General features: G+C 40.3%; 1 protein-coding gene and 1 long non-coding RNA gene across 4 annotated transcripts in view; one reads left to right on the top strand and one right to left on the bottom strand.

The window, feature by feature from the left end:
* The window catches only part of LOC138172645 (uncharacterized), a 237,588-nt gene that overhangs the window by 159,451 nt on the left and 50,223 nt on the right, over positions 1–27,914 (bottom strand). The gene's annotated exons all lie outside the window — the stretch shown is intronic.
* Positions 27,019–27,914, top strand: part of CREBRF (CREB3 regulatory factor) — a 50,991-nt gene continuing 50,095 nt past the window's right edge. For all 3 annotated transcript variants that reach the window (XM_069102360.1, XM_069102358.1, XM_069102359.1), the window contains exon 1: positions 27,019–27,154. The gene's annotated coding sequence lies outside the window, so the exon portion shown is untranslated. The remainder of the gene's footprint in view (positions 27,155–27,914) is intronic.

The raw sequence follows: 27,914 nt of genomic DNA, 5'->3' as shown, positions 1-27,914 counted from the left end.
TTCTCCAGGCTAAACATGTCTTGTTCCTTCAACCAGTCTTTGTATAACATGGACTCAAGGCCCTTCATCTTCCTGATTATCATCCTCTGGACGTTCTCCAGCTTATTAATATCCTTCTTAAACCATGTGCCCAGAACCAGACGCAGTAGTCCAGGTGTGAGGTCTGATAAGGGCAGAGGACAAAGAGAGTATCACTTCTCTATTCTTGAAAGGCACATCCCTCAGTGCAGCCCAGCATCAAATTAGTATTTTTTGGTTGCTGCATCACATTGCTGACTCACTGAGCTTTCAATCCACTAACCTCACCCCCATCCCCAATCATTTTCTGCACAATTGCTATCTACCCAATCTCCCTCATGTTATATTTGCAAAGCATACTTTTTTTGTACTGAATTGCAAGATTTGGGTTCAGGTGGCATGGCACAGAGGTGTCAGAAAATAGTGTAGTGACTGTGAAAATGAAAAATCATTATAAAGGTTTGACTGGAGGGGAAGCAGGAAACACCAGTTACAGAAACTTTTGCAATAGTACAAGCAGACTATATTTAGAGTCTTTGCTAGCATGGTGATAGTGGGGATAGATAGAAATTGAAGAGGTAGATCAGGATTTCAGAGATGTGAAATGAAACAAAGGGATGAGAAAAGCTAGCAATGGAAGAAGATTTTGACTATGGGAAACTGAATAGTGGTGCCACAAACAAATGGTGGTCTAGTGCCAGAGCAGTTTTTCGGGGACAGTATAAAGAGATGTATAATGTAGTAATACCTGTACTCCCAGGATCTCAGAGTGACTGAGATGTGTGCATAAAGTCACCATGATGCAAGGACTGTCTGTGATTGGTAATATGAATGCATATTCTTGTCAAGTTCAGTACAGGGAGAGGCAGCTTCCATCTCAGGGTGGGGGCTGGTGGTTAGGGAAGGCTTTTCAGAAAGAAGCAGGCCCGAACAGACAGCATTTTAGGGTAGTTCTCCCATCTCCTACTCGTGTGTAGTAGAAATGGTAGAACAGAACTTTAAGATGAGTGGTAACCGAACCATTGTTCGTTCTAAACCTGAAATAGTTTTTGAGAAATTAAACCTGTGATCGAAGGAAGCTTCCTCTCGCCAGACTCCGGCTTTTTGACAGGCAGCCAAGACTGGATTCCCTGTTTTTCAGTTTATTCTTTTCTGTCCATCCTGACTGTCTCACCAAAGCCATGGCTTATTTATTATTCAGAGAAAAAAGGGGAGGCAGTTCCATGTTTACACGGATGAATTCTGAGTTTAATGTCTTCCACAGTAGTTTTATTCACACTCAAAAGCTTTCATTGCTATCAAGCAAACAAGCCTATATTAAAAATTTACTGAATGCCAGGTACAATACTATATACCAGGGATACAAAACCAAAGGTAAAATAGTACTTACTCTTGGGGGACTTACATACTAATGGAAACATACATTCTTTAAGGGAGCCAGGGATTGCAAGAGACATATTCAGGAAAAGTGCATCCCAGTTATGGGGGATGACCATTGTAAAGGCTAGGAAAGGGGAGGTGATGGAGTGGTTTATACTTCTAATGCCTCCCTTCTGGAACTGCCTTCCATTTACTCCATCTGCCTGTGTGTTTTATGTATATAGTTGTTTTATGTTGTCTCAATTAGAATGTGAACACCTTGAGGGTATCATGTTATTGCTTTTTTTTTTTATTGCATCCCCATTACTTAGCGGTAACACAAGATTTGATTGATCGAATAGTTGCCTCTAAGAAGCCAGGTTGTGAAGAGCTTTGAATGCCAAATGGGAATTTGTTTTTGATATCCTAGAAATAATACCATTTAAGTTTATTCAGGGAATGGTGGAGTTTGAGATGGTAAAACTGGCACTTTAAGATTGTTGGCACCTGTGGGGAGGATGGTTTAGAACAGGAAGATATTTGAAGCATGGACACCAAATAGGAAGCTATTATGCTAGAGTTCAAGTCAACTAGCGTTTATTAAGTGCCAACTGCTTACCTGGCACCGTAATAAATGATAGAGATGCAAAAGCAAAACAAAAACAAAAATTAGCCTCTGCTCTCAAGGAGCTCACAATTTAATGGGAAGACAACATGCAAGCAACTTTTTTGCCAAGCCTTGCTGGCTCCTGCCTGTGACTCCTCTACCTGTGTGGGAGTATGGCAGAAAAGACATATACAGGATAAGATTATCTTTCTACCTACTTATCCATCTCTATCCACAATTGTTCAGGCACTAATCAGAATTGCCAGCACCCATAAAATTGTGTATGTGTAAATGGAAAGAATGGGTTTACGTGAGAGATGTTGTGTTGCTAGAAATAAAATTTGATTACTAATTATATATATCGAGAGAATCAGAATAAAAGACAGGAATGATGGCTGATACTGAGATTGGGAACCTAGGTGATGAAATATTGTGGGACCCTTAGCAGTAATAGGGAAATTTGTTCTTAAGAGAGAAAGATTGGGAGTGGGAGGGGACAATGAATTGTGTTTTAGTCATGTTTAGTTTGAGATGCCTGTGGGAGATCCAGTTTTAAATATCCAGTAGGCATTTGGTGGCTATGGTCTGGAGCTTTGTGGATAGACTTAGATTTGTGAGTCATCTGCATAGAGTTGATAATCGAATCTCACTGATTCAATTGATGACCTCTAAGTTAGGAAATGTAGAGAGAACAGAATAAGGCCTGCTACTGAGCCATGGACTTAAAAATAATGATGACCTAGCAAAAGAGACAGAAGTGGTGAGAGGTAAAAGAAGAAACAATGGTTCTGAAGTCTTATGAAAAGCTGGCAAGGAGAGAGTATCCAGGAACAAGCTCACATGCTAGCGAGAGGTCAAGAAAGATGCTAATTTGGCAATTAAGAGATCATCAGTCATTTAGGAATGAGCAGTTTCATTTAATGGATGAGGTCAGAAGTCAAATTGCAAAGGATTTAAAAGAGAGGAGAGGAAGTGAAAGCACCAAGTTCGGATGACTTTTTCAAGAAGGGTTGCCAAGAAAGGAGAAATAAAGGAAAATTAATAGGAACAGTAGAATCTAGTGGGAGATTTTTTAGTTAGATTTTGGGTTTTTTCCCCCAGGATAAGGAAGAGTAAGTTGATCGGGAAGGCTTTACACATTTTAAAATTCTGCAGAAGGGTCACTACAGGAAAACTTTGAATTTCTTTACTAGAAATGAACAAATGGGGTGTTGTTTTTTTTTTTTTTTTGAGGGGGAGGAGGGAGAGTTTGTATAATTTTTAAAAGGCAAAACCATGAAATAGAGGGAAATGTTTTAACATATATTGCTGTCTCTGGCATTTGGAAATGTTATTCTTCTAAACACACACACACACACACACACACACACACACAAACACACCCCTTTAATTTGAAGCCGGAGCCCATTAATCTCTGTAACTGCCTTTTAGCCTTGTGATCAGCCTGGGTTTTTCGGAAAGCAGTGTTGATTGCTATACATCAGCTGATTTCTCTTGCTGCTGCTCTTTCTATCAGTCCACAGTAAAGCTGCTTTCTTTTGAACTACCAAACTCAACAATGTTTCTGGAGTGCCTAACCATGTACCAGATGCTGAAGCTATAGCTATGTGTCTTTAAAATGTTTCTTCTTGTCTCATTGCTTGGGAATTCTCTTTTATCTGTATTCCAAATCCAGCTTGGTAGAGTTACAGTATGATATGGTTGCATTGCAATATTCCTAGATAGATTGTGTTTCAAGATCTTTTATTGGTGATTTTATCTTTCCATATAAATATTTATTGGATTGTATTGGCTTGAGAAGTCGAGCTAACTTCTGTGTCACATCCAGATCTATGAACTCTATACATAGAGTACCCATAGGATACATAATATCCAATGATACTTTGTTACATCAGCTAATTCTCACTTTTATTCACAGCTGTTTGCTTGGAAGTATTACTATTTTACTGAATTATCATTCAGTTAAACTCGCTGAGAAGTACACATTTATTAATTAGGGGTCCAAGAGTATTGGTTTCTTGAGATTAATCACTTTTTGGTCTTTGTTACCTCTAGCACTTAGTAGGTATTTTTGATAACTGTTTAGTTAAATAGCATTTAAGGTAGAAGGTACATAGAGATAACATAGAAGGTACAGTAGGTATTTTTGATAACTGTTTAGTTAAATAGCATTTAAGGTAGAAGGTACATAGAAATAACATAGAAGGTACATGGAGAAATTATATAAGCTTAATTTAAATTAGCTGTTAATAATTCTACTTTAGGAAACTTGCCGTCTATCTAGGAGTAGATTTTTTAAGACAAGGGAGTCAGAAGGAAGAATGATTTTGAGCTCTTAGCAGTATTTGTCTCCTTCCAAAGTTTTACTCTTATTCTGAGCATGGAGATGACAGCATGCTGGCAGAATATGAACTCTACTATCATAAGCTCTACCATAATGGAAAGGCTTCAAATATGTGCCTTGAAAGGCAGACATCTAAAAGGGAACCACTAAGTGATAACTTTTTTTTTTTTTGCCATAGCAATTCATGAATCTGCTAAGGTGAGTAGAGGCAGCAGGAATTGTGATCGGGGTAGGGAAAGAGAGAAACCATTAAATTCTTGCTGAGGAACTGAGCTTGAAAGTACCAGCCTATGCTTTAATTCAATAAAGAATATTCCATTTATTAAACTTTGCTAATACTGAAAGGAAGGGAAAAGTCCCTAATTAAGACCATGCTTGAAGCTTAAAGGTCATTATCCTAAGTTCCTACAAACAAATGAACAACAGACTTTTCTTAAATGTTGCAAAACCTGCTTGAATTTATTCATATTGAACTGATGGGTTTGAAAAGTAATGCCCTTGGCATTCAATAGAGGTGGTTTCATTTCATGACTAGAAAGGGTGGTTCCTATTAGAGTACTCTTGGAGGTAAAAGCCTTAGTAGCATAGGGCATCTTTTTATAAGCAGAACCAAATGTCGGTTTTGACGTAAATGATTGGGATGATTGTAAATTCCATAGAAGGTAGGGACTGTGTCCACAATTCTGTATCCCCCTCAATACCTTGAACATAGTGGTTATTCAGATATTTTCAGAGTAAATAATACAAAAGCTCAAATAAATCAGAGGAAGTTGATGTAAGTAAAAGACAAGTCCCTTAAATCTGAGAAAACTATAAGGAGATTAATTTCACCTTGTAGGTCTTTGGTGTTGAGTTGTTTTTCTGTTAGCATCGTCAAGGTCCAAATTGGATGTGCCTGAAATATTGACTGTTTCTAGCACCTCATTTTTTTCTTTCTTCCACATCTAGCTGCCTCGTCCCATGCACCGTGTTAATCAAATGAACTCCTTTCTAGTAGCTCCTACTTCTAAATCATAGGATCATAGTCACTAGAGCCTGGAAGGTGTCTTGGGCATCAGGCCCATCTGCCTCTTTTTTTTTTTTACACATGAGAAAATTGAGGTTAAGGACTGTTCAGGAACTTGCTCCTCAGTGTCCAGGAACAGAGTCTGAATGCAGGTCTCTTACTCAAAAGCAAGGCTCATTCTACTGTGCCACACTGTTTCTGTGTTGTAGCTTCAGATTTCAGCTAAGAGTTTAAAGAATGGAAAAGGATGAGAGAAACCACATGCAAACAACTTTCATTGTAGAGGAAATTTGTTGTTCAGTTGTTTCAGCGTCTTTCTGACCCCATTTGGGGTTTTCTTGGCAGAGATACTGGGGTGGTTTGCCATTTCCTTCTCCAGCTCATTTTACAGATGAGGAAATAGAGGCAAATAGGGTTAAGTGATTTACCTAGAGTCACATAGCTAGTAAGTATCTGAGACCAGATTTGAACTCAGGAAAATTAGCCTTCCTTACTCTAGGCCTGGCATTCTATCCACTTTGACACTTAGCTACCCAGGGGAAATAAGGAAAGCAAAAAAGAGGTCAAGGCTTTTGAGGAAGAAGAGATCATATTCAGCTGGGTCCCTTTTACCCCCCAAAATACTTAATTCTGAAGGAATCCACAAATGACTTGGAGAGACCTTAGAGGAAGGAAGAGACTTCAATAGCAATAGGTAGGGGTGGAAGATGCCATTCTAGTCATAGAGAAAGGAGTGTGTGTGTATATATACATATATATGTAAAGGAGAGGGTTGCACAAGAGAGGGAGAAGGTGGCCGGAGTCTCCATTTGGTTAGACTGTAATACAGAATATGAGGTGAGACTAAAGCCATATTATAGGGGACCTTGAAAACCATGATCAGGAGTTTATACTTTTAGGATGGAATTGGTCTTGAAAACCCAGGCCCTAATCTCAGGACAGGGACTCATAAGGGAGTATTAACTACTAACGGTCAAATTACAGCACTTTGTTCTTTGTAAGGTTGAATGAATGAATGAATTGAATGAATTAACAAGCAACATCATGGGATGAAGAGTGTTAAGCCAAGCCTCCAGGAGACCAGACCAGAATAAAGAAGGAAACCAGATGGAGATGAGATATGTAGATACACAGAGATGATAAAGGAGAGGCTACTAAGAGCTGGATAGAGAGGAGGCAGAGAGGCAGCCACCCCAAACCAAGGAGTTGGGGCTTCAGGAGGAGGCTTGTGGAACTGCTGCTCCAATGCTGAAACTCCCTTCTTTTCCCCAATTGTATACCTAAACATCATTTTTTTTTTTTACCTTTATAAACAATGTTAACTATAGGCCTTTGCTAGTCAGGGTATATTTACTGGAAATGCAGTTGGAAGGAGGAGCTTGAGTGAGGAAACATCCCCAAAGACAAAAGGGAGAGAGACAGAGACACACACACACACACACACACACACACACACACACACACACACACATATGAACCATTGATACAACTTCCCAGAGTGAAACAGATACTTACAGGCTTACAGGTGTGAGGCAAATAGGAGTAAATGAGCAACTGTCCTCACCACCCCACCCTGCCCCTGCTATAGTTGATCCAGCAGGTAATGGAGAGACACTGAGGTTTTCTGAGTAAGGGCATAATATGATCAAAGCTGTATGAAAAATAGGTATTAGTTTGTAGGGTAGAATGAAGACAGAACATACTAATGGTAAGAACATTAGTAAGAAGGCCATTACAGTAATCTAGGTGAGAAAAAAAGGAAAATTTGGTTAAAGATGGTTATAATGCAAATTGAAAGGAGGGGATTATAGCCCACAGGAGAGAGACTGAAGAGGTTTAACCTGATGTATGGGGCTAAGGCAGAGGAAGGACTTCCTTACTGAGTTGTAAACTCTGAGAATGAGGTCTGTCACAGTCTTTGAATTCCTAACATAAGTACAGTGCCTTACATATAATAATGTGCGTAATAAATGTTTAATGAAAGCTTTGTTGATTAAATGACTACACTTAGCTTCTAAAGGAACTGCCAGATTCCTCCTTGGCTTGACATGGGCTACCCTACAAGGCAGGAACAATATTTCCTCTACTTTAAATTTCAGAGAAAAATGCCCCTCATCTATCAAATTTCTCAAAGTTTAACCTGGAACTCATACATTTTCCTAAATGAAAGTGCTCAGAATCCCCAGTTCCAATTGCCTATGATGTTTCTAAAATAAAGTGGTCTTAAATGGGGCAACCGGTTCTCCTAGGTTCTTAACCAGGGGACCATGAACTTAAAATAAAAAAATTGTACTACTTCAATATAATCTGGTTGCCTTTGTAATACTATGGAACTTAAAATCATTAAAAAAAGTTCTTACTCTTCTATTTATTACCTTGTGACCTTGGGTAAGCTCTTTTCCCTCTCTAGATTTCAGTTTCAAGCATGCTTGTACAAATCTGAGGAACCAAACTTTGAGTTCAGAAAGTCAGCTATCTGACCGTACCTTGTCTTTACTTCCAAGGTTCCAAATATCTGTTACTATCAGCCTAGGAGTCTGTCACTTACTGACATACACAAACCATATGTATTAAAAATGGAGTCTGAGGACTCATCTCTTGTCATATTGTTGTTTTTTTTTCCCTCTGGACAGTGCTGATGTTTTGATTTCTGGCATGATTTAATTATCGTTATTCCTCCAGTGTCTCAAAACCCATTTCCATTCATTCTGATATGTGTACAGAAGTCCCACAGGACTTTTTTCAGACCGAAAAATTTTGACTTATTTCTTGGGGCATCTTGCCTTCAGCACATTCTCCCTTCACACTAGTACATGAAACTTAAGATGTAAAAGTAGATCCCCTTTCACTCACTGTATTAGATTTTATTTTTTTTCCTCCACAAATTCTGACAACAAAGCCTCCTCATGGTGTGGTGGTACCTGGGTCTCAGTACAGTTACAAGAACACTACTTTTGGTATTGGAGAATACGAACTCTGCCACTCACTCCCTGTATGACCTAGGCAAATCATTTAACCTCTGTGGGCTGCTTCAGTAGCTTCATCTGTAAAACATAGGTGTTGTACTTGGATGATCTCTTCTTTGAAGGTCCCTTTCATCTCTGATGCTAGAGTTCAATGAGCCTAAATCTGTGCATCAGAGTTTCCATGCCAGAAAAACTTCAAGCATGGTCTCAGAAGTATACTGCTTTCCTAGGGCCAACTCAGCTAGACAAAAAGGGTAGTGGGTGTTGTTTGCCAGTAGGCTGGCCAAATTCTTTGGCCACTACAACCTATGAAAGAGAAAAATACCCGATGGCTCTCAGCATTACACAGTCTCCTACTTCTCCAGTGACTGTGGCAGTGTCTGGGGGGGGGGGAGTGCTAAGAATCAGTTTTTAGAAAGTATGAACATTAACTTAACTTTTGATGTTCTCAAAGTGAGACCTCTGTCCAGTGACCAACAAGCAGAATTAATACTGGAGGATCGGAATTGTATCAATCTGGATATTCTTGCTAGAAATACAACCAGGCAAAAGAAGGAAGTTGCAGCTAGATGGATTGATGGAGAGACCAAAGTTTATTAGAGTAAATGGAAGGCTCACTTCTAAACCTAATGAACACCTGCTTGAAGAAGAGTTTTGGGAGGTGTTGGACATGGTGAGCAACACATAAGCTCACAAAAAATGAAATTAAATGTTCTAAGAGGTAGGAAACAGCTAGTTACTGATGTGATACTAATTTCTGAACCAGCTTTTTGTGTACAGTCAGACCACAGACTTGTTAGAGCAGAGATCAAAATCAACACCCAGGAAGAATAAAAACGAGAGGATGTGGTACACAATTGAGGCAGCTCCAACCTGACCTATTTAAATAAACTATTGCTGTTGAGAAAATGGAAAAGAAGTAAAGGAATGGACATCAGCACACGCTGCCCATTTTTCTTAAGATGCTTAGCTAGAAATGACCGTAATGAGAAAGAAAGAAACTAGAAGCTCTTAGACAGCAAAACATTTTCTCTCCTTGCCGATTTAGAAGAGTAGCCAAATGTAACAACAGTTTAGAATATAAAGTTGTTTATAAAAATTTTAGTTGAGGAAGATGTTAGAAGATTGTGAGTAGTAGAACCTAATAAAACAGTAAGAAGCAAGTGAGGAAAAAATAAGTTGAGAGAAAATTTGGCTTAAAACTCAATTAGGCCAGATTGTCCTGAGAGCATCTAAGGCTGAAACTGGAAGGAAGACAACAGACATTTAAAAAAAGAAAAGACATTGATTTCTTTAACAATTTTTTAAAATTCAGTGATAGCAATCCCACCTCATTTGGACTCAAACATTATAATCCTAATATACTGCAGAAGAAAATAGAAATGACCTTAAACAACATTGATAGACAGCAGATATGATGGTCAATATTTGTACTCTACCATCAGTTAAAGAACAAATACTGAAATAGCCATAGTTCCTCTTTTTGTGGTACAAAAAACAACTGGGAACAATGATACACATTGATCAAGGGATGGCTAAACAAACTGACCCATGATTGCTAGGAGGATTCAAAGGAGCATGAGAAGACCTATGAACTGAGTGAAAGAAGATCCAGAAGAGCAATAAATGCAAGGACCCAATAATATAGACCTGACAAGGAGCTGAACTACGGGTGCTTGTAAGAATCAGTCTTTTCCCCAAAGAAGCGGTAACAAAAGAAACCTCCCATGTTTTATCAGAGAAGTGAGTGACTGTACACCATCAAACTTGGTTATTGTTTCTATTGGCTTTACCTATTTGATACAAAGGAGAGTTAAGTGCAAAGGAAAAGGGATCTATGTAGAAACAACTGATGTTAAAAAATTAATATTTTAAAAATATATACAAAAATAATAAAAATGAAGATTTGCTTAGGTTTGAAACCTATTTCCAACAGTTACGAGCTATATAACCATTGACAATCCTCAGCTTCCTCATCTACAAAGTGGAGAGAGCTGCAATACCTACCTCCCAAGACTGTTGTAAGGTTCAAGTGAGATAATGTAAAGAAAGTGCTTTCCGAGCACTGTTATTTTTTTTTTAGCACCATATTATTGTAGACCTACTCATGCCACTCTCTTACTCAAACACCATTAATGGCTCTCTCTTGCCTAATGAATAATCCTAATTTTGATTTTTAAGACTATTCACAATCTAGCTCCAACCTACCTTTTGGAGATAGCCATGCTTTTCCTTCCGGACAAATTTCCTATTCTCACTCTCCCAGCCTTGTATTTATGCCGTTTATCACACCTAACTGTATTTTTTTTAGGGGGGAAGGCAGGGCAATTGGGGTAAAGTGACTTGCCCAAGGTTACACAGCTAGTGTGTCAAGTGTCTGAGGTCAAATTTGAACTCAGATCCGCTTGACTCCAGGGCTGGTGCTCTATTCACTGCATCACCTAGCTATGCCCACCTTTCCTGTATTCTTACAATGATTAACCCCTCCATAACACAGCTCCAGCTTATTAAATCCTGGCAGGTTTAACTCAGATTTGATTTCCTTTCCTAATCCCCCCTCCCCTCCATGGAAATGATCTCTCCTTCCTCAAATTTCCCATAGTATTTTGCCTCTATCCTTTGTATTTATGTTACTGTCCTTTGTGTCATGTTTGTTTTATGTCCTATTTCTATTGTCTCCACCTAGCACATAACCTTACAGAATTGTATTGTATTCCTAAATAGATGATGAGCTGGATATCACTTGGAAATCCTATTAACAGGTCCTGTCTTGCTACAAAGTGAGGATCACTCGATGTATTAAAAAACAAAACAAAACCAAAAAACCTCACCAGCCCTCAGTGTCATTATGTTAGGATTATGACAGATAATTGATTTAAGTGTAATTCTGCTCATGTAAAGAAGCAGTGGCCTGGAGTCATGTATGCTGAGCACATCAAATAAACAAAGTCCTACAGTTCTTCCATCCCTGCAGTTTGAGGCTGGCATGTCATTAATTCTGATTTTTGTAGTATAATCTAGCTTAGTGATTATCTCTATGGTATCATTGACCCTTCCTAACTCCAGCATGCACACCAGGCTAACCACTGAAATGTGGAAGAAGAGAAGTGTCTACTAATCACTCAGAACTGTCAGATCAGCCTTGATTACTCCTTACTCTTAAAAATATGTTAATCCAAGGAAGAGTGCTGCCCCACATGAATCCAATCTGGATTCTATTTTTAGTAGCCATCAGTATTTTCACCTGATTTCCATAATTGCCCAGTTCTGTCCCCAGTTGAGGATTGCCACCCAAGAACAGGCAGGGTAGATGGTTTGCAAATCTTATACTTGATATGTGAGGTGAAGTGTATACAAGATAAGTTAATGCCTCTGGTGTGCAATGCCTTAAGTCTGGTAGTTACATTTCCTTATTCACTTTAGCCAAGAGGATGCAGATGAACCTTACAATACACCAGGAATTCTTCATCTTTTTTTGGTGTCTTTGTCAGCCAAGTCTATGGGACACCTTCTCAGAATAATGTTTAAATTTTTAAAAAATATTTAAATATATTAAAATTCACAAAATTATAAAGGAAACCAATTATATTGAAATACAGTAATGACAATATATATTTTTTTAAAGTTCAGGGATCCCAACTTAAGAATAGTAGGATCAGCCAATCAATAAACGTTTAGTGGGCGGTTTGGGGTGTGCAGGAAGGACTCGCACCTCTGGTGTAAGGTTTTGCTGAGAGTTTTTCAGGGCTATTCATCCACCTTGGGTGTCTACCTGGCACTCACCTCTCACCTGTGGCTTCAGGAAGCTACAGGATGAATAGCAGCCACACCCCAATAAACCCTCTTGGCAGATGCCTAAACCATGTTGAGGGGAACCAGTAGGCCTCATTAATTGGGGGTATCTACCCCAAGTACGTGAAGACCTCCCCCTGCAGAATGCTCATGAAGACAGCTGAAGCAGATGCTGTGAAGTGCTTAGAGCTCGGTCACACTTTGAAGACACCAAGGTCATCCACTGCATCCCAGGCCACTGCCAGTCACCTTGACTTTTGTCTTGCCACTGGACTTTGGTGACTGGAAGAGGGAAGGAAGCCAATGACTGTGCAACAGCCTCACATAAATCTAATTCACTCATGAGTCAAGACATCACCCCATGATGTCATTGGTCTTCAAAAATGAAGGACAAACAAACATTAAGCACTTACTATGTGTCAGGTATTGTGTTAAGCACTGGGAACACAAAATATGAAAAAGGAAGACAGTACCCGCCTTCAAGGAGCTTACAAACTAATGGGGAAAGACCATACACAAAAGGGAGCTGGGGGGTGGGAGAAGCTGGTGCAAGTACAAATCAGAGAAGTCCCAAAATATTGTAACCATGTGAGAGATGAGGCAATGTCCTGAGCTGAAATTCCTCCTTAAATGGAAGTTTTGGAGTTCATGCCTCCAATGTGGTGATGAGGTGGAATACCAAGGCTAATGGAAGCTTGCAGGATGATGAGGGTTTCTGAATGATGAGCTTCCTGAAGCCCATAAGAAACGAGGAGAATCTAGATCTGGAAAGGACTTTAGAGAACATCCAGTCCCTCCCCCAACACATTTTACAAATGAGAAAATGAGTCTAATGAGGGAAAGTGACTGTTCACAGACCTGATCATTCATAGCTGAGCTTGGATTCAAATGTTAGTCTTGTGGACTCCAAATACAGTACTCTTTATTATACCTCATAACAATATGCCCCTTTGTCCTGCCTAATACATTCACACAATAATCTACTTCATAAATCCAGATTTCATATGTTAGGTTCCTGAAAGGGAAAGTCCACCTCTAAAGCCCAGGACCCCCAGATGTTCCTATATTTGCTCTTCAATGTTCAGGTGACACTATTACTGCTGTAGAACAACCCAGGGAAGCTGGCCCCCTGAACTGGGAACAGACTTCCATGAAGCCGGCCAAGAAAAGAAACAAAGAAATGTCTCAGTCTGTGGGTCAGAGGCTTTCATTCAAGTCTTAATTCAGTGGGAATAGGAAGGCAATGCTGAAAGACATTCACTGTTTTCTAACTCACTTAGCACCCCATGTAGAGAGGAGTTCCCTCCCTTTCCTTTACCAATTCTCTTGAAGACTAAACTTGTTACTATGCCCTTCCTTCACTTTAAGGCCAGTAGGACATTTGTTTCCATCCCAATTTTATCTCAAAGCACCCAATTGCCCATAAGATCCTATCCTCTACTTTTGAGGAGAGAAGAGAAACTCCACATTGGGATCTACTAATGGCAGCATCCCTCTGATGTGTATCCTTCATCCCCACAGCTAGCCCTACCCTTTCTTTTTGTTTTTCTGTTTATTTTTTTGGAGGGGGGAAAGCCTGGGTGATTGGGGTTAAGTGACTTGCCCAAGGTCACACAGCTAGTAAGTGTTAAGTGTCTGAGGCCAAATTTGAACTCAGATCCTCCTGACTCCTGGCCAGTGCTCTATGCACTTGTAATGGGAATATAAATTTAAAGATCTTCCCTGCCCCTAGGCTAAAGTGCACCTGGAGCCTGGGGTAGGAGGCTTGTTTTTCAGTAGATACTTCTTGATTGGCCAATGAGTCAATAAGGTTGTTACATTCTCTGAGCCAGGAGAAGGCTATATAAGCCCTGATGTGTAGCTTTGTTTTGGGGCTCACTTTGAGAAGTGTTCTGTGATTTGATCTGGATTCTGGGAAGCCGTTGTCCAGAGCCCCTCGGCTTTGAAACCCAGATGTTGATTGGGTATGGATGTAATGGTTGGACAGTTTGAAATCTGTCTACTTGATCTGTTTCTGTTTTGATAATTCTGTCTGTATATTCTGAAGTTCGGATGTGACTCTTTCCCCTGAACTAGGTAAATGATACATGTTTGACTGATTAAAATAAGCTTGTTAACCCATTTTGAGTTGCTTTCCTTTATCAAAGCAGATCCAAGAACCTGTGGTGGCAGACACCTTGGGGATGCTGGGGTGCTTGCTGCCACAGCACTGTGCCACCTAGCCACCCCTTTTTTGTTTTGTTTTGTTTTTAAACATTTTTGCTATTTAAAAAAAATTTTTAGCCCTACCCTTTCTTGAGGTTAAATGAAGATGGGTGTGCAGGGCAAATTAAACAGAGCAGAGGAGACATATCACAATAAGTAATGAGAGGGAGCAGAGGACAAATCAGGGAGGGCAGTCAACTAGATGGTCGGTCTAATGAATCTTAAAACAAACCTCCGACATTCTGTGATCTGTGATCCTTTTTGCCTGGGAAAAAGTGGAAGCCTGTACATGGATGTACAAGAATGAATGATAATATGGATATGAATGGTTTGGTTATCTCGGGGTTCTTTAAGATTTTTTAAAAGAGGCTGGATGACAAACAACAATCCTGCAGAAGAGATTTATGCTTCCATTAGTCATTGTGCTTGCTAACCTTTTCAGTGAGTTTCCAATTCTAGGTCATCTGTAAGAAACTTTTCAGCAATAAATTCTGTGATTGAATCTGTGTGACTTAGGTTCTCCTAATAGATAATGTAACCAAATTCATATACACATCTGTTAATGTATTTTATCTTATATGCCAACGAATGGATTTTAATATCATTGTATTATGTTCTGCATGTTCGCTTTACTTCATAATACATTGTAGCACAATGATTGCCAAACGTTGGGAGCTGAGGTTCTGGTTTATAAGTCTGTGTTGTTGAGACTAAAAAAATCAGGCAGAGATGTGGCAATCTAATGGGAAAACTAATTGTGCAGGATGAAATTAGACGGAGCAGGAATACATAGATCAAGCACATAATGGGTTTAAGTACAAAGAATAAATGAATATGAAAGGTGATATTTTTATTTTACCATTTTAGCAGGGTCTAAATATTCTGATTTTCTTTTTCCTATCATCCTTTCTTCTAATTCTGGGAAATTTCTTATTTATTTTACACGGCAAACTATCTCCTGCTATTTCCTTTGGGTTATGTTGCCCTCTCTAGGGTGATCTTTTAAAATGTAATTACCTTGGGAAAGCCAACATTAAGTTATTAACATCTTACAGTAAATGAATATAATGATCCTTTAATGGCAAGAGATATCCAGGGGCACCTTGGGAAGACTAGGTATCTGGAGAGGGCTGTCTCAGATAATGGAAGTTTAAGCACAGTGGATGCTTTCTTCACAGTTTTAGTTAGGGTCAGACCTGCAGCCTGATGTTGAAGGGTGGATCTAAGAATCCCCATATCATCTTTTGTTGTTCTGTATGGTCCAGCTGCAGTGTTCAGTTAAGGTATACAGAACCCATGAGAGCTGGACCTGAAGTGTTAGGCCAACCTTCTTATTCAGCATGAAGCCTCTATTTGCAGCTTTTAAAAGACAGACATCCATAATGGTGAAACAGAGACCCCAAATATTTTCACCTGGGAAGGAGAGAGAAAGGGAAGCCAAATGAAATGTGCACAGGCATTTGATCTCTTTTAACTGAGAAATAACTATTTACCTTTCATAAAGATATTGCAGATATTTTCCATATTTTTTGTTTTGTCATTGTTAGACCTTTGTAAAAATAAATAAGTATATATGTATATATATATATATACAGTTGAATTTATTTTCAAATTTTTATTGATGTATTTCATTTTTACACTAAAAACATTTCCAGACACTCCCTCCCTGAGAGATCTCTTGTAACAAAGTAAAATTATTACAACTAACAATACTGTGGCCTCAGCTGAAAGTACATGCAACATTCCACATTTGTAGTGTTTCCCCATTTTTAAAAACTTTTTTAATTAACTAAAATTTATTCTTTCTCCCTACCCTCCTCTCTACATCACTGGCAGTGAATATGTGTATCTCATTTTGCATTCTAAATTTATCATTTCTTTGTAAGGAAGTAATAGTATGTTTCATGACCAAGCAAGGGATAGAGAGGATCACAAGATATAAATAGTTAATTTTGATTACATAAAATTTAAATATTTTTGCACAAACAGATCCAATGAAGGGTAATGGTGTGGGGGGGGGGGGGGGGGGGGGTGGATCTTTACAAGTGTCTCTGATTAAAGGGCTCACTTCCAAGATATAAAAGGAGCTGATTTACATTTATAAGAATGAGAGCCGTTGTCCAACTGATAAATTTCCTAATGATATGAAGAGATAGTTCTCAAAAGAAAATATGAAAAAAATGCCCCAAATCCCTACTAATTAGAGAAATGCAAATCAAAACAATTCTGTCCACCTTACAACCATCAGATTGGCAAAAATGACAAAAAGAAAATGATAACTGTTAAGAGTGGGCAAACAGGCACACTGTTGGTAGACTTGTAAATGGATGTAACTATTTGGGAAAGCAATTTGTAAAACATACAGAAAGTTACTAAATAGTGCATACCCTTGGACCCAGCTATGACACTAAAACTTATGCCCAAGAGAAATCAAAAGAAATAGTTAAAAGATCCTGTATGTACACAATTTATAGGAGTTCTTTTTTGTGGTGGTAAAAAAAACCTGGAAACTAAAAGCATACACATCAAGTGAAGTGAATAAGTTGTAGTATATGAATCTGATGGAAATCTATTGTGTTGGAAGAACTGATTAAAAGAAAAAAAAGATGGTTTTAGAGAAATCTGGGAGGATTTGTAAGAAATTATTCAGAGTGAAGGGAGAAGAACCAGAACAACTTATACTATAACATCAATGTTATAAAAATGAACAATTTTGAAGACTTTATATATAAACTAATGAAGAATAAAATTAGTATCTCATTTATAGTGAAATTTTTTTATTCAAAACGAAGATTTCTGATTGAAATTATTGTAATAAGGTGACTGTTGGGCATTTGATTTGTAAAACAGTAATCGAATAAATTCAAAATATTTATTCTGAATTTTGTTCCATTTCATGCATTGTACTTATAAATAAGAAGCAGCTAGATGGCTCATCAGATACAACGATGGGTCTGGAATCTGGAGGACAGGAGTTCAAATGTGGCCTCAGACACTTACTAGCTGTGTGACCCTGGGCAAGTCACTTAACCTCTGTTTGCCTTAATCCACTGGAGAAAGAAAAGCAAACTACTCCAGTATGTTTGCCAAGAAAACCCTATGGTCGGAGTTGGACACACTGAATAACAACAATAATCTTGCAGATAGGATTTTGTGAATAAAAACTAGAAAATTCTGTGCAAATCAAAAAAAGAGGGGGCGTGAATAAGATAGAGAAAATGACTCATGGATTTACTAGGGGATGATTTATGATCATCATACACAAACCACATGCACAAATCTTCCTTGACTTGTTTTCTATATTGTGCTATTTAGAGGCTCATATATTTGAAGTACTCAGAAAGACATTAAATAATACAAATAGCTAAGATATATATATAACACCTGGACTTCTTATATTTGATTCCCAAACTCTACCCTGTACTATGTAACCTTGGCCATATCGCTTTTCAGTGGCTCAGTTTTCTCTCCAGTACAAGAAGGATAATAATGCTTGTACTGCCTTCACCATGATGTGGTTGGTAAAATCAAATAAGAAAATGTTTGTGGGGGTGGCGAGGTGGTGCAGTGAATAGAGCACTAGTCCTGGAGTCAGGAAGGTCTGAGTTCAAATTTGGGCTCAAACACTTGACACACTTAGTAGCTGTGTGACTTTGAGCAAGTCAACCCCAATTGCCCTCCAAAAAAAAAAAATACATGATAAGTGCATAATAAATGTTTTTTAAAAAAGAAAATGTCTGTGACGGGCTTATATATATGTGAGCAGTTACTATTAAAACACAGATTGAACTTTTACTTTTTAAAAGGTACTTTTACTAGTTTCATCTCCTTTAGTTGATTACCTTGATTTTTCTAGCTTTCATTTAGAAAGCCTGATTCATTTTTTTTTCTGTTAGAAGAAATCCTAAGTATTTTACATTGCAGCAATCTATCTTCTATAATTTCATTTGCTATCACTTTTTTAAAAATAAAGATTTTTTTACTTGTTCTGTTTCTTATCAGTCTGTTCTTCCACCTCATTAAAAAAAATCATTCTATTTCTGGTTTCACCAACAACAGGGCCTATTGTCTTTTCCTTTGTCCCAATTATTTTGACCATCTCCTCTAACAAATAGTTCATTGTTCGCCTTTCCCCCTCTTGCTTCCTTATTGCTATCAGTTATTACGTATTGCTGGCGCTGCCAGCAGAGTTTGCCACTGAGCAGCACACAGGCCAAACAAACAAGAGAAAAAAAAATTAAACATATCCTGGAAGGTTTGCAACCTGAATATAATCAACCAAGTTGTAGACACAAAAACACTGGTTAGGTAAGTATTTCAACCTCCCCTTCTCTTTTTCTTTACTTCTTTCCTTTTTCTAACTGGCTTTCAGACATGCCCTCCCTCAGAAAATAAGCTTCTCATAACTAGTCTGATCATAACTCACATTTCTATAGTACTTGAAGATTTACAAAGTACTTTCCTGAGGTTCAATGAGGTAGCCACCTAGCTACTGGGAGCAGAACCCAGTCACCTGACTTCAGTTCCAATAGTCTTTCCACTATATCACCCTGCCTATCCTAAGAATATAACGTGATATTCCAACTGAAAGTATTTGAAAAGTGCTGGCCTGATGTGTACTGTGTACCAGTTTCCATATTCAACTATCTCCCCAACAAGGTTGGTCCAGGATGGTTAATGGAAGATGTGAGTTGATGGGCAGTTGTAGCGGCAAGCACCCCAGTGTCCCCAGGGTGCCTGCTCACACAGGTTCTTGGATCTGCTTTGTTAAAGGAAAGCAACTCAAAATGGGTTAACAAGCTTACTTTAATCAGTCAGACATATATCGTTTACCTTGTTCAGGAGAAAAGGTCAGCACCCTGAATGAACCTCAAAGTATACAGGCATAATTATCAAGACAGAAACATCAAGTAGACAGATTTCCAAACTGTCCAACATTACATCCATACCCAGTCAACATCTGGGTTTCCACATCTGGGTTTTTCAAAGCCGGGGGACTCTCAACAATGGCTTCCCAGAATTCAGATCAAATCACAGAATACTTCTCAAAGTGAGTCCCAGAACAAAGCTACACATCAGGGCTTATATAGCCTTCTCCTGGCTCAGAGAATGTAACAACCTTATTGACTCACTGGCCAATCAAGAAGTATCTACTGAAAAACAAGCCTCCCACCCCAGGCTTCAGGTACACATTAGCCTAGAGGCAGGGAAGATCTTTAAAATTTACATTCTTATTACATTGTATCTACTGAAAAACAAGCCTCCCACCCCAGGCTTCAGGTGCACATTAGCCTAGGGGCAGGGAAGATCTTCAAAATTTATTCTTATTATAGCAGTCTTACTTATCAGACTGGGGAAAGGAGTTTGGACTGGCTTCAAATTAACCTGGGTAACTAAGTGGGGAAATGGATAAAACAACAGGCCCGGAAGCAGGAAGATCGGAGTTCAAATACAGCCACAGACACTAGCTGTGTGACCCTGAGCAAGTCATTTAACCCATATTTGCCCCAGTTCCTCATCTGTAAAATGGGGACACACTGGAGAAGGAAATGGCAAACCACTGCAGTATCATTGCCGAGAAAACTCCATGGACAAAGTCTATGGGGTCATGCACAGTTGGATACCATTGAATGAATGAATAACAACTAAAAAAGTTAACCTGGTCTATAAGGTGATTAAGAAGCCCATTTATTTTGTACCACACAAGATATTAAATAAATTAATAATAAATAATTAAAAATTAATAATAAAAATATTATATTATTTGTACCTTTATTTTGTACCACACAAGATATTAAATAAAGGTAGATTCTGGAGCGCCAAACTGAAGTCAGCAAATAAATATGCACGTACAAGTCATTTTTGGACACGGTCAATATGGAAATGTGCTTTATTTGACTATGCTTAATTGTTGTAAGACTTTTGTTTTTCTTTTTTTATCTCCCTCCACAGTGGGCAGGGGGAAATGAGAGGGAGAAAAGGCAAATGCTTGATAATTGAAAAGCAAAAAGTTTTTTAAAACCATTTTAGAAACCATCATTAGGGACTCAAAGATTGAAATAGGTCATACTTTGTTGCTTGAGAACCTGTCAGATAAGGCCAAATAGATCTTCTGCAGGACCAGACTGGATGAATGAATGGAAGCGCATGAATGAATCACTGATGTTCCAGGCACTGTGTTAAATTCTAGGGACACTAAAAACAAAGTTAGAGAGTCCCTGCTTTTAAGGAGATTATATTCTAATAGAAGACAATAGTCCAAGGAGACATAGAATTGTAAAGGGAGGAAGGGATGGTGTCGTTTGGAAATGTCCAGGAAGTGGTGTGGGAGCCTGGTTCCCGGCAGCCTATGAGAGGCCTGGGTCCAAAGGGCACATTCTGAGTTCCTGTGGGAAGAATTGCACATCTGGGATGCAGGGGGCAGGTTTTGGAAATGGCTAGGAAGTAATGTTTGAAACTTGTCATAATGTGTACTGCCATGCCCACGACTGTCCTCTGAACTGTCCCGGACTTTTAAGAAGAGACAATAACACCTTTTTTTGGCCCATCATCTTTCCAAAATGATTTCACAGATTGTTATAATACCAAGTATTTTATAGAGATGGTATTATATACTAATAGTATAGAGATGGATATATAGATATAGATAGGCCCCTAGGTGGCGACATAGTACACAGAGTGCTGGGCCTGGAATCAGGAAAACCTGAGTTCAAATTTGACCTCAGACACTTACTAGCTTCGTAACCCGGCGCAAGTTAACCCTGTTTGCCTCAGTTTCCTCATCTGTAAAATGAGCTGGAGAAATAAATGGCAAACCACTCCAGTATCTCTGCCAAGAAAACTCCAAATGAGGTCATGAAGAGTCAGACATGACTGAAAATGACTGAGCAACTGCTCACCCCATCTCTCTTTTCACACACACACACACACACACACACACACACACACACACATACTGGATTGGCAGTCAGGAAATCTTGGTTCAAATTTTAAATCTACCATCAGTTTTCTCTATGACACTGGCAAAAATCACAATCTCTGTGGGCCAAATTGAGGGTGTGTGTGTGTGGCTTAGATGACCTCAAAACTTTAAAATTATGTGACATAATAGGGATTTGAAAGAAAAATAGCACTCAAGAGAATTGGGAGAACCTGGATGTTGTGTCCTAGGAGAGACAGGAGGTGTCAGGAGGTCATTAATGTCAAATGTATCACAGATGTCGAGGAGCATTAGGATAGAGACAAAACTTTTGGTTTTATGGGCAAAGAAGCTAGAGTCACATAAGAATTATATTACTTTGTATTTATTTACTTTGTAAAATCCCTGCAAAGCTCAACTCAAGTGCTCTGTCATCGAAGAGGTCTTTTCCTAATTTCCTCACTGAGTTGTTAAGGTCCTGCCCCCTCAAATTACTTTATATTGTTTTGTCCATATTTTTCTTACCTGTAACATGTAATTTCCTGCCAATAAAATATAAGTTCCTACCACAGGAACTCCTTTATCATTTGGTTTGATGCCCAGCACATGGGATACACTTAATGAATGCCTGTTAAGTGAGTGAAAAAATGATTGAATGAATTATCTTAATACAAAATGTTTGCTCAGTTATAAGTACTTGGACTGGACAGTATTTCACAGTTCTTAAATCTATGACTTAACTGGGTGGGAAACTTTTAAAATGTGGAAATTTTCTTCTGCTTATGAGGGAGAAAAGAAATCTTCTGCTAGTATAAAAGGGAGGGGGAGGGATGAGTTTAGTGCCATGATTGTTAACATTAATATCTTACATAAATCACCTGATGCAATCTCCTAATGCTATTTGATTTTCATGAGAGCATTTTCATTCTCTTCATTTATCTTCTTCTTGGTAGTATGCTCTCAAATATGATAAATGGTGCCATTGGAAGGGCTGGAAAGGTCACTACTATACAGTATTCTTCAAGAATGCTTTGCATGTATTGATGAAATTATCTTCCTCTGTTGGTCTTAAATATCATTGGCAGCTCTTATCCCATCCAGGAGTCAATAACAAGTTTGTAATGGCTTTCTAATAGCCAGCTTTGTGGATATATTTCTTTGCCAGAGTCGGGAGAATTGTGTTTATTTTGGATTTCCTGAGGACTCACCAACTTGTGATATGCAGTATCTCTTTAATGTTAGCATTATCATCAGAATCACCATTTATTCAGACATTTATCAAGCACCTACCGTTTGCCAAGTACCATATCAGGTAGGAACTGGAGTTTAACTGAAACCTGCTAAATATCTAAAACCTGCTAAATGCATGAGTCCTTGGGAAGAGTGTCCCATGCCCAGACTCTGAGGTGGAATTCATTCTGGTTAATTCTGCTATGAAATAAAGATATTATTCCACAAGACAAAAACCAAAACATGTGTGCATCCTATTAAAAACTCCAGAGGTGAGGTAGGATATTTCTTTCTTCGCTGAAAGAAAATCTTTTTCAGGTCTTGAGTTAAGCAGAGGAAAGAATGAAGGGTGCAGAATAATTATGACAATTAATTGGGATCTGATTTGGGTTTAGTTCTGATTCCTTTGATGGGAAAATGGTTTAAAAAAGATTCAAAAGGAAAACAGGATTTTCCTGGAGATCTTCCACTCTAGAGAAAATTCATCTTACCTTGAAATTTGTGAAAACTGAATATCCCAGTCTGGAGTAGTTTGGATAAAATACTTAGTGACTATACTTGCTCATAAGAATAACAAAAAAGTAGTGCAGAACAAATTCATAAGGAGAAGTTTAGGTGCAGGACAAGTGAGAGATGAGGCTGGAAAGGAAGATAGGAACCAGACTGTGGAGAATTCATTGAATGCCAGGAGTTTGGATTTTACCCTTTGGACAAAGAAAACCCAGACCAATTGGAGATTTATTCCAATGAGATTTTTTTACTACTTTGTATTTGATATACAAGTTCAAAAGAAGCCTTTGCCCCACAAATGTCACTGTTCAGATCAGAGCAGTAAGATCTTTGATATCAGCTTGATGGTATAATATAGATACACAGTAGATAACCCAGTGTTTATTGAATCATAACTACTTACAGCTGTTTGCTAGAGCAAAAACTGTTTCTAGGTAGCTCATGACCATGCTCTGCTGTTTTCATGTTGTGTTTCATCATGTCTTTCTACCTTACCTTCATTTATCCTTCCCATTTCAGTTAACCATAAAGCTGCTTGGATATCCAGCAATTCATTAATCATACACACCCAACTGTGTAGGTTGTGTTAGCCAAAATATTCACTGCCTATCAGCCAGCGTTGTGGTGATGACTGTTTCTGCCCTTAGACAATAGCCCTTAGCTATCCTTAGACAGTGACACAGTCTTTGTCTGAGATGGTACCAAAAGTCTTTCCAGCTTGAAATAATTTGCTAGGTCTTATAGTCTACGTTTTAGAGCCCAGAGCAACCTGAAGTTATATGATGAAGTTATATGCACACTAATCATGACCTCTATCATCTCAAAGGAATTAAAATTTCTGGTGACTCAAAGAACAATGGAAACAAGCATATTACCAATTAGTTCAATTCAGGAAGCATCTAAATGCTTGCTCTGTTCTAGGCACTGTGCTAGATTCTGAATATACAGATTAAAGTGAAAGAGTCTTGCCCTTGGGAAGTTCATATTCTTTGGGGAAAACAAAATATATGCAAATGAGTTAATACAAAACGTGTGCAAAAAATTTTTTTAATGTGCATAAGACAGTAACAGCAGGAGTGATAAGCAAATGTCTTGTGTTTGAACTAGAATTTGAGTTAAACTTTGAGGGTATCTAGGCATTCTAAGAGGTAGAAGTGGTTAAGGAGAACATTCCAGGCATGTAGGACCACCAGTTCCAAGGCACAGAGGCAAAAGACAGACTGCTAAGGATGGAGGACACAAAGAAAGAAGTAGGGGCTTTGAGAGGAACCGGTTAATCAGAGGAAGAGTCTGTAGGAGTGGAATTTCCAATTTGAAAGTCCAGGGGTGAGATAGTACTATCAGTAAAGCAGTTTCTATGGTCTGGTAAAGAAAATTTGGAGATTTGGGAGTGCAACCTGGAGGGGACTGAAGAGTCACTGCCTGTATGTGGAAGGTGAGGGAGAGAGAAGAGGCAAGGACAACTCCAAGGTTGTGAACTTGGGCGACTAGATGATCGTGGCTTCCCTAAACAGAAATAAGGATGGTAGGCAATGGAGTGGGTTTCAGGTAATCATGAGTATACTCACACTGTACTGCTAATTACATGTTCTTCCATCCAGTGACACTGGCCTCCTGGCTGTTCCAGGGACTAGACACTCTATCTCTCACCTCTGGGAATTTTCTCTGCCTGTTCCCCAAGCCTAGAACACTCTCCATCCCTGTTTCCTTTAAGTCCCAACTAAAATCCCATCTTTTACTGCAAGCTTTCCTCAACCCTCCTTAATTCTAGTGCCTTCCCTGTGTTAATTCTCTCCTATTTATTTTGCATTATAGCTGGCTTTGCATATATTTGTTTGCATGTTGTCTCCTTCATTAGATTGTAAAATTTTGAGGTGAGGGACTGTCTTTTGCCTCTTTTTTTGTATCCCCAGTATTTAGAACAATGACTGGCCTATAGTAGGTGCTTAATTAATGTTTATTGAGAAAGAGAGAGAGAGACAGACACAGACAGACAGACAGAGACAGAGAGAGAGAGACAGAGAGAGAGAAAGACAGAGAGACAGAGACAGAGTGTGGTAAAGTACCTGACCACCCTGCTTATTTTGTTTCTTTACTGATTAACGCTTCAGTGGACAGAGTGCTACTTCGGTGGAAGATATCATTGGAAGCTGCTTATTGAAATCTTCAAATGCTAATGGAGAACATGTTCTTTGAGGCTCATTCCTAGTTGAAAGCAGGCTATCAGGCTGGGTTTCCGGAGAATGACTGCTTGACCCATTAGGAATAAACCTGAGAGGTTTTCTATATTGTCATTGATGAGTTCTTATCTGGTGTGTTCCTCCAATATAAAATAACCAGTTACTAGCTCTTTAATATCATTTAACAAATTAACATTAATTAGCTTTTACAAAGGGATATTTATGGGAAAGTTTAGCAAAAACAAGGACAAAGCCATCCCAAATTGGGAGCATATTCTCCTCTACTACCTTGGTCCCTGGGAAGAGTCAGCTCAAACTTGAAGTGGTTGTTACAAAATATTCTTCTCCGTCCCTACCCCCAAGTTCACTTCTGTATGTTGTGACACAGTAAATGGATAGGTCATTTCCTTACTCCTAGGAGTTGTCATCTGAGTTGTTAGTAAATTCACTGTTGGACAAGTTTAAGCAGGTTGCACCCCAAGTTGGTTCCTCCTTGGGCTCTGTTGTTGCAGGTCTGGGGAGACTGTTAACTGATTCTAGCTGCTGGTTGTCTTGTGGTCCTTCCAATTTTTGCAAGCTCCCAAGTTTATAATAACCTGGTCCATTTCCATTTCTAATACTCTAACACATTTCTAATACCTTAGATCAGGAAAGAAGGAACAGAACATATACAGAAGAATCAGAGGCACCAAGCATTCACTTTAAAATGACCAGAAGGAGAAATAAAGGCAAATGGAAAAAAAAAAAAAACCAGGTGGCGGGCTTCTACCAATAACACTACCTTTCCCTCCCACCTCCTCCAATGGGAGACTTTAACAGCAGGTGTTGTCTCAGTGATCCTAGGGAAGAGAGAGAGTTCATTTTTTTGCACAAACACTGAGTTCTGTTTCAGTAGCCAGTTTAAAGGCTTTTTTGTCACCACACAGGAAGCCAACAGACAATTAGAGGACACCTGTGCAGGCTCTAAGGAGCACAAGTATCTTTCCATATGGTACAGCACATCCAGAAGCAGGTTCAGCAAGCCTTCGTGTGGGTTTTCCAAATGTTCCAATGCAGTTCTTAACCTGGGGGAAGACGTGGGGAGTGCGGGCCCTGTCTGTGAACTTTATTTTTAAAAATTTGATATTATTGGTTTCCTTTGATTTTATGCATTTAAAAAACATTCTTCTGGCCCGTGTTCCCAAAAAAGGGTAAGAATTCCTGATCTAACGACTGGGCAGTAGAGCAGTCTAGCCCCCCATTACATAAACATAAGGGAGCATGTCTTAGCATGAAGAGTTCATCTGGTGAGCCTTGAGTTGGGATTTCTCCTAGGATTAAGTCAAGAGGAATTGGCGAAGTGGCATCAGGTTATCAGATATGCTTTTAAATTATCCCCATTTTATAGACGAAGAAACTGAGGGTCCGGGGTCAAGTGCCTTGCCCAGGCTCGGGCAGATGCTCCGTATCTGTCGGCGAGGAGCTGTTGAAACCGGCTCCGCCGTGACTTCAGGGCCAGCGCTCTAACCACTACGCCGCGCTGCCGCCATGTCATCTGCTTGGCCAGAGACACGCTGGGAAGAGGGCTAAAGGACGGGTCCAGCAGACACTACTGAGTCTCCCCCGTGTTAGGTCACGCGTATGGGCCCGACTATCTCTAATGGGTCCTGCGGCGAGGAAGCAGGAGCCAAGACATCCCTCGGCACCGAAGGCCCGCCACCAAACATCTGTAATCGCTCGGCTCGAGACACGCTGGACCTTCTCCCTGTCACCTCCAGGTCACATGACACGGGCGCCCTGGCGGGTCAGACTTCGGATTGGTCGTTGCAGAGCGGCCCTCGATTGGTCGGCTTCCGCTTTGCCCCCGCCCTCCTCCTCGCCCCGACCCACGTGAGGGGGGAGAGTCACGCGATTTCCGGGAACCCGTCAGGAAGGACATAAACAAAACAAACCCGAAGCAGCATGGAGAGGGGCCGCGGCCCCCGCACCAGGACGGGCCCCAGCCCCTAAGCTCTCCCCCCCGGACACAGCACCAGCAGGTCAGAGCCCTTCTCGCGGCCCGAGCGCGGGGAGGGGTGCGGGCAGCACGGGAGTGGGAGCCGGTGGAGCGGCGGCGGGGCCGGGGGGGGGGGGGCCTGGCCCGAGCTGGCACCCGGGGCCCTGCTCCTGCCCCCGGCTGTGGCAGCAGGAGGGCAGGCGGCTGGGGGGGCCCCGGGAGAGGGACGAGAGGCGCTGAGCAGAGAGGCAGGGAATCGGCTAAGCTGGGGCTCCCCAGCTGAGGCTGCCGCGGGAGGGGGTGTGTGGGGGGCGGGGAGAGGAAGCGGGTGACCCGGCTAAGCCCCGGCCGCGGCGGGGGTGGGTGGTGGTGGTGAGGCGCGGGGGGCAGGCTGAGAGAGGGGGCTGTTGCCCGTCGCTCCTTGTGGGCACGGGTGCTCCGGGCAGCCGACGTCGGGGGTGCGGGGGGTGCCTTTTCTGCCTTCAGGAGGCTCAGACGGCGAGGCCGGGTTGTTACATAAAGCCTGGAGATGGCTAAGGAGCAGAGACGCGGGGTTGTCGAGTTGTTGCGGAGTGCCCTCCGTCTTCCTGGCTTTTTCGGTCTGACGGTGCTGGGCGGGGAGGGCCTGGAGCAGCTGGGACCGGGCTCCTGGAAGGGGGCGCTGGTCCCCGGTTAGGATTTCCTTCGCGGTGGGACGTGAGGCGCCTGTCAGGAGCAGGGAAAGGGTGGGAGGGGCCGCTGAGAAAAGGAAAGTAAAGGGGGGGCTCGGAAGAGGGTGGGGATAGGGAGGAGGAGCGGGGGGG

This window comes from Petaurus breviceps, unplaced genomic scaffold (genome assembly GCF_028583685.1).
Source record: "Petaurus breviceps papuanus isolate PSGF00001 unplaced genomic scaffold, PetGlider_PUasm1.0 551, whole genome shotgun sequence".
NCBI classification, from domain to species: Eukaryota; Metazoa; Chordata; class Mammalia; order Diprotodontia; family Petauridae; genus Petaurus; species Petaurus breviceps.
The sequence above is the reverse complement of the archived record's forward strand: the minus strand, read 5'-3'. Positions and strand labels throughout refer to the sequence as shown.